Raw genomic sequence first — 6000 nt, forward strand, 5'->3', positions numbered from 1 at the left:
GAGCGGTGTCGAACGGCCGCCCTTTCGAGTGCGGTACCAGAGCTGCAACTGAACAATCGAGGACGAACAGATCCAGTAAAGCATTATTAGAAACACACCGTTTTGGTAACTTGTATAATTTATTGAAAAATATTTTACAACCGCAAAGGCAGTTTCTTTAGAATCTTATTTCCCTTCATTAAATCGATTTTAAAGCCTAGGAATTTTAGGCCTAGGTATTCTTTAATGAAAGAACATTTTGACACTTTTAGTTTAGTTTTAGGTCCTTTGCAGTAAAATAATTAATTTTAATAGGTGCTTTTTATTGCAACGCGTTCTAGTTGTCCTTTTCAGTAAAGGACAATTGATATTTTTAGTTTATTAGTTTTATTAACACCATACCATTGAATAGAATTTTTATATTTTTATTTAGTCCTTTTTCAGTAAAAGAACAAAAAATATTTTCAGTTTATTGGTTTGATTTCGGCCTACTCTTTTTTGATGAAAGCATTTTTTATACTTTTAGTTTGCCCGGTTCAGTTTGCTTGATTTTAGTTGGCGAAATACATACAATATACATCATAAACACAAACGACAAAAACTATAACATACACAACACGAATGGCAGCAAAACACAAAAAAATCACTTAAGTCAGCCACCACCCAAGCATTTGAATAACAGAAGTAAAAATAACATTCGCAAGCGTCTGGCTGCTGGCATGCTAAAAATTACAAACAGGGCATAAAATATACCAAAACACACAACATCCAATAAAAAACAAATATGCGAATGAATCAAAGAAATCAGAAATTGAAATATCATTTCACCTTAAGCAAAGGTTTTGATACCATGCAATAACGATGCACAAACAAAAGCATCTTAAACCACATCCATGGATCGTCCTTTAGTCAAAATTCTTTTTGGGAGGGTCTCAAAAATATCAATACCTTAGGCTATATATTTTTAGACAACCCTGTTTTGTTGTCTGCATTACAAGGACAATTAATAATTTCAGTTAGTCCTTTCAAAGGATTTTAATATTGTGTGGTTCTTTTTAACAAAAAGACATACGAGTTCATATTTTTAGTTTGTCTTTGTATTCAAAATGCACTATATATATTTTTTTTGTTTTTTTTTAATGTTGTTTGTTGATTTGCATAAGTCAATTTGTATCCTTCGCCGGTGGTCCTCTTGCCTCATGGGCCAATCCGAAAGATCTTTGCGCGCACATCCCCTCTTATCCTTACAATTAATAGTTTGAGTTGGCTTTTTTCAGCAAGCACAATGTTAGCATTTTTTTTAATGAGGTAATTTTTAGTTGGTTCTTTTTATTATTGTTATAAGATTATTCATACTTTAGTTAGTCCTCTGAAGATACTTTTGTTTTGTCTGTCTTTTCAATTTGTCCTTTTAATACCACATCACGTGCACTTGGTGTAGACACTAGGTGACGTTTTCTATCATTCTTCGCCATTTGTTCTTTCCTTCTTCTTTCTATTCTAATCCTTTTCATAAATAAATAATTTATTTAGTTCTTTTTTTGTAAAACAATAGTGGTACCGATACCGGCTTTAACAACCATTTATTTTCTTCTTTAGTTAGTCCTGCAAGAGAAAAGTTATGTTCACGAATGTGTGCTTGTGAGGTAGAAAAGAACTGGACATCCTTGAACATCACAACAGAAAAACTTGGTCCCTTGTAACCGTGTGTGGTAACCTTGTGTGGTAACCTTGTGTCTTATTGTACTGTAAGCCATTGGCACTAAGAAGAGTAGGGTTACCAGTTCCTTTCTCTCGGCCACCTTTCCTTAAGCAATTATGTCCACCCAATTCATTGCACCCCAGGTAGAGGTAAGCGGTGTTTTCAACAGTGTGCTGTGTGGGTAATCTGTGTCAAATCCATTTGAGGAGCATTATCAAATCATACTGTAGATTGTCGAAAAATACTATAAAGTTACATTCCACCTGAGTAAGAAATGTAATTGAAAGTTATTTGGATTATATAGACGACACAAACAAGACATTAATTTAAGCATGATAAACAAGCTGAGAAAGCTATGAATATGCACATATAAAAATTTATCAAACACACAAATGAGGTGAGACAAAAGTGACATATAGTAATATTTTGCTGACTGAACTGAATGAAATCTAGTTCTTGGGGAGTAAAAATATTAAGTTATCCTCAATACATTGACATAGCACATTGTATGACTGTTGCGCATGTTCGATTGCTATTGTTATCGGTTGGTTTATATTTGCGTACTGTGGAGACAATTTTTGCGGTAAACAGTTGGAAATATGAACACTTTTGTACCGTTATCCACAGTTTTTTAAAAGTACAACATCGAACCAGATCGAAACACTTTATGCGCTCACATCTAAGCGCGTAAAAATTGGGGGTTATTTTGAGGTACCAGCTAAACACGCAGCCTTGATTCCCGCATTAACAAGACCAGGGCAACCATGGACGACATTACCGGAAGGATCGGCACATGACAGCGCGTCACCCCCTGACTGCAAGTCACTAGGAAGCCAAGGACTCGCACAATCTGGCACAGCCACAAAGTAATCAGCAATTGATATACAGGGTAATCGATAATTTTGAATATCAAATTTGTTTTCGGACGGAGACAATGAGATACGATGTTTCTTTATTGGGTCAAATTTCCACATATTTAGTAATAATCAAGATGAGGTAAAATACAACGCCATGTCTTGGACGTCTGTCTACAACAGCTTCAGACGCCTGTCTATGAAAGTCTCAGATGTCTTTAACAATCTCAGAAATCATGCAACAATTTCAGACGTATGAAGCAATCTCAGAAATCTGTCTGTGACAGTCTTGGGCGTCTGTCTTAGAAAATCTCAGACGTCTTCAACAATCTCAGACGTCTTTCAACGATCTCGGACATTGCGCAACAATCTCAGATATCTTGCAACAATCTCCAACGTTTGTCAGCAACAGTCTTGGACCTCTGTCTACAACAATCGCGAACGAATGTCCACGAAAGTCTCGGACGTCTTACAACAACCTCGAACGTCTTACGAAAGTCTCCGAAGTCTTACGAAAGTGGTTGAAGTAAGGAAAGTTTCGGACGTCTTGTGAAAGTCTTTAACGTCTTACGAAATTCTCGGACGCCGTACAACAATCTCGGACCTCTTACGAAAGCCTCCGACATCTTACAAAAGTCTCTGAAGTCTTAAGAAAGTCTCCGACATCTTGCAACAATGTCGGGTGTCTTGACAGTCTGGGACGTCTTACAACAATGGCGTTGCGATCGATCATATTTGCTACGTAATTACTTATGGCTGAAAACCAGACGCAACTCCAGGACGCATCCAGAAGTTTGTAGATCCGGGTTAGTCGCTTGCAGTAAAGCTAAGAACCAAAACGTAGTTGCGGTATTACACACGGTTTTGATTTTCGTTTAGTCATTGCGCAGCCGTAGCCTGTATGTGGTTTGAAGTGAATATTGAGGCTAAAAAGTGCAATAGTTCAGGTGGTTTGTTTCGATGCGCTGAGCTTTACATACGTTTATATTTTAAAGTGATTGGAAAGGACTAGAAACTCACCAAAATATTAAGTTACAGTCAGCAACTCTCAATCAAACTGACTCGTGCAAGTGAAGCCAAAGGAAGTGATCACTAACTTACCATCTTTCTTAGATTTTATGCGGATCTATGAGGGTTTGAGGCTTACCAATTCTTTCACCTTTACAAAAGCTCCAGCACGGCAATTTTTAAGTGAGAGCATTTTTTTTACCTTGTCACTTCGCACAATAAATCAACACTCCAATTGCTTTCAGTAAATCCAAAGTCAGAGTGCAAAGATCCAATTTCTGCAATTAAAAACAGACCACTTTTAACTCCCTTGAAGGAGCTATATGACACCAATTGTGAGAAGAAATAAACTAACAAAAAAAAACACCGTAAACCAGCGGTACCTAAACATTGTTTGTTTTTCTATTCACGATACAAACAGCAATGGGAATGCCTTTTGACCGAAAACCGGTCTCGAACTGAAAGTCGGGACCAGAAAGTAACACAAAAGTTAATTAACTCATCTTGTAGTTGAAACAAACATTATAAGAAATTAAAAAAACTTATTTGTTGGCGATAAAAAAAATATCAAATTCACCAAAAAGACATTTTACCAAAATATCTAAACGAATTCAATTCATATCTAATTTGTTATGAAATTAAAAAAAAATTAAACAGTTAAACTTTTCGCAGCTACTGAACTTTTAAACTTTTTTTCGGTTGAAACGAAATAAAAGTTATTTCGAGAAACAAAGTAGAAAATTAAAGAAAACGTAATTTTTAATGAATGTGCTGATTATTTTTAAACGTTTGTTTCTTTGTATTGACTTCAATTCAAACTAAGTTTCTTGGCGAGAAAACTTTGTTCAAAATCTACAGAGCTCATAATTTTTTGCTGACACATAATCGATTTGTGGTAAATTGGAAGAGTTAGTTCTTTTAATTTATTTCAATTTATCACAAATTGATCATGTGTCAGCAAAAAAGGGTAGGCTCTGTAGATTTTGAACAAACTACAGTGGAGTTGTGAATCAGAGTGTTGTAACTTTATCTTGCTTCGATGAAGCAGTTTAAAAGTTTCCAGGGCTTCCAAATATTTTTTCAACTTCTGTAACACCATTATATCTACCATTTGTAAGTAAGTTATGTCAAACCATCAAGTTGATGGTAAATTAAACTTACTAGTTATTATAAATTAATAATTGTCAAAGTTAGTTATAAAACATTATGCATTGCATTGTAAGCCTCTCAATTTTAGAATTTTTTTCTGCTGCTGCTATCCAAAAACCATCCAACTAATTAGTCCATAAATCAATCATGTAACTATTAAAATGATCAGATCTAGAACCAAACGCAGGTCTATCGACTAGCTATCATAGCCACAGTTAATGGTACTAAGAATACAAATGGTGAAACTGTTTTGTTGGCGGTGTCACAGAATGGTGTCTCGAAAATTGTCAATTTTTGGGACACGTAACTCAGTGACACCTATTGAGTCTGTGCTTCAAGGTCGCAAACTTTGAGCTCACAAAAAAATTCTTGGATTTTAAGACGAAACCAAAATTCTTTTAACTGAGAAACTAAATTTGAAAAAAAAAAACATTACAAAGAAGTTTTTTGTCGAAACAAATCGAAACTGTACTCGCGTTCAAAAATGTTTTCAATATTCAGTTTTCGTTTAATACTTTCTTTCTGACAGTAAAAAAAAATAATAATACCCTACTCTAGTAACGACCTTTCTAACTAACCAACCATAGAGGGTTAGATCATGTTAAACATTCTATTTTTTGAAAAGGTAAGTTCTCGTCACAGAGCTCACTTTGTTCTATTGGAAGCAACCGATGAACCATCACGCATTTTTTGTTAAAAGTACGATTTATTCATATCTAAACACAAATATATAACAACAAACAGATTGTACTTACCAATATTTCTTGGAGTGCTCCTTAGAAGTGATGGTTTCCAAAAATCTTTATGAATGAGTGTAACTTCTTCCAAATCAACTCGATAGGAAGTCACATGATTGCAGTGACACGTTTCTAATTTTCTCTTTTCAGCTTTCGCTTTCGGAAGATCAAGCAAGTACTGATTGTGTTTAATCGCTTTGTTTAAAAAGAAACAAAGAACTGCTGAATCTTCCCTGTGGCTGGCAAAGTTTGATCTAATGTTAAGAAAATGCTAAAAGCATTCAATTATAGCAAAAATACAGATGACAGAATTGCTTTCAGAGATTCTCATGACATTTAAATAAAAATCAATCTTTTTGAGTATGTTTAATGCAACCAGCTTAGTGGCCGAGCAGTTTCGCCTTCGGCTCTGGTGCTAGTAGTCCTGAGATTGTTTCCAGGTCGGGTCATACTGAACATTTTAAAAACGGTGTCAATTGTTGTTTTGCATAACGCAATGAGAATAATTTGGGTCACTATGCGATGACATCGTAAACCTGATATCAAATTGAAAATAAGCTTTATCGCTAAA

The sequence above is a fragment of the Aplidium turbinatum genome, chromosome 10, assembly GCF_918807975.1.
Source record: "Aplidium turbinatum chromosome 10, kaAplTurb1.1, whole genome shotgun sequence".
In the NCBI taxonomy this organism is placed as follows: Eukaryota; Metazoa; Chordata; class Ascidiacea; order Aplousobranchia; family Polyclinidae; genus Aplidium; species Aplidium turbinatum.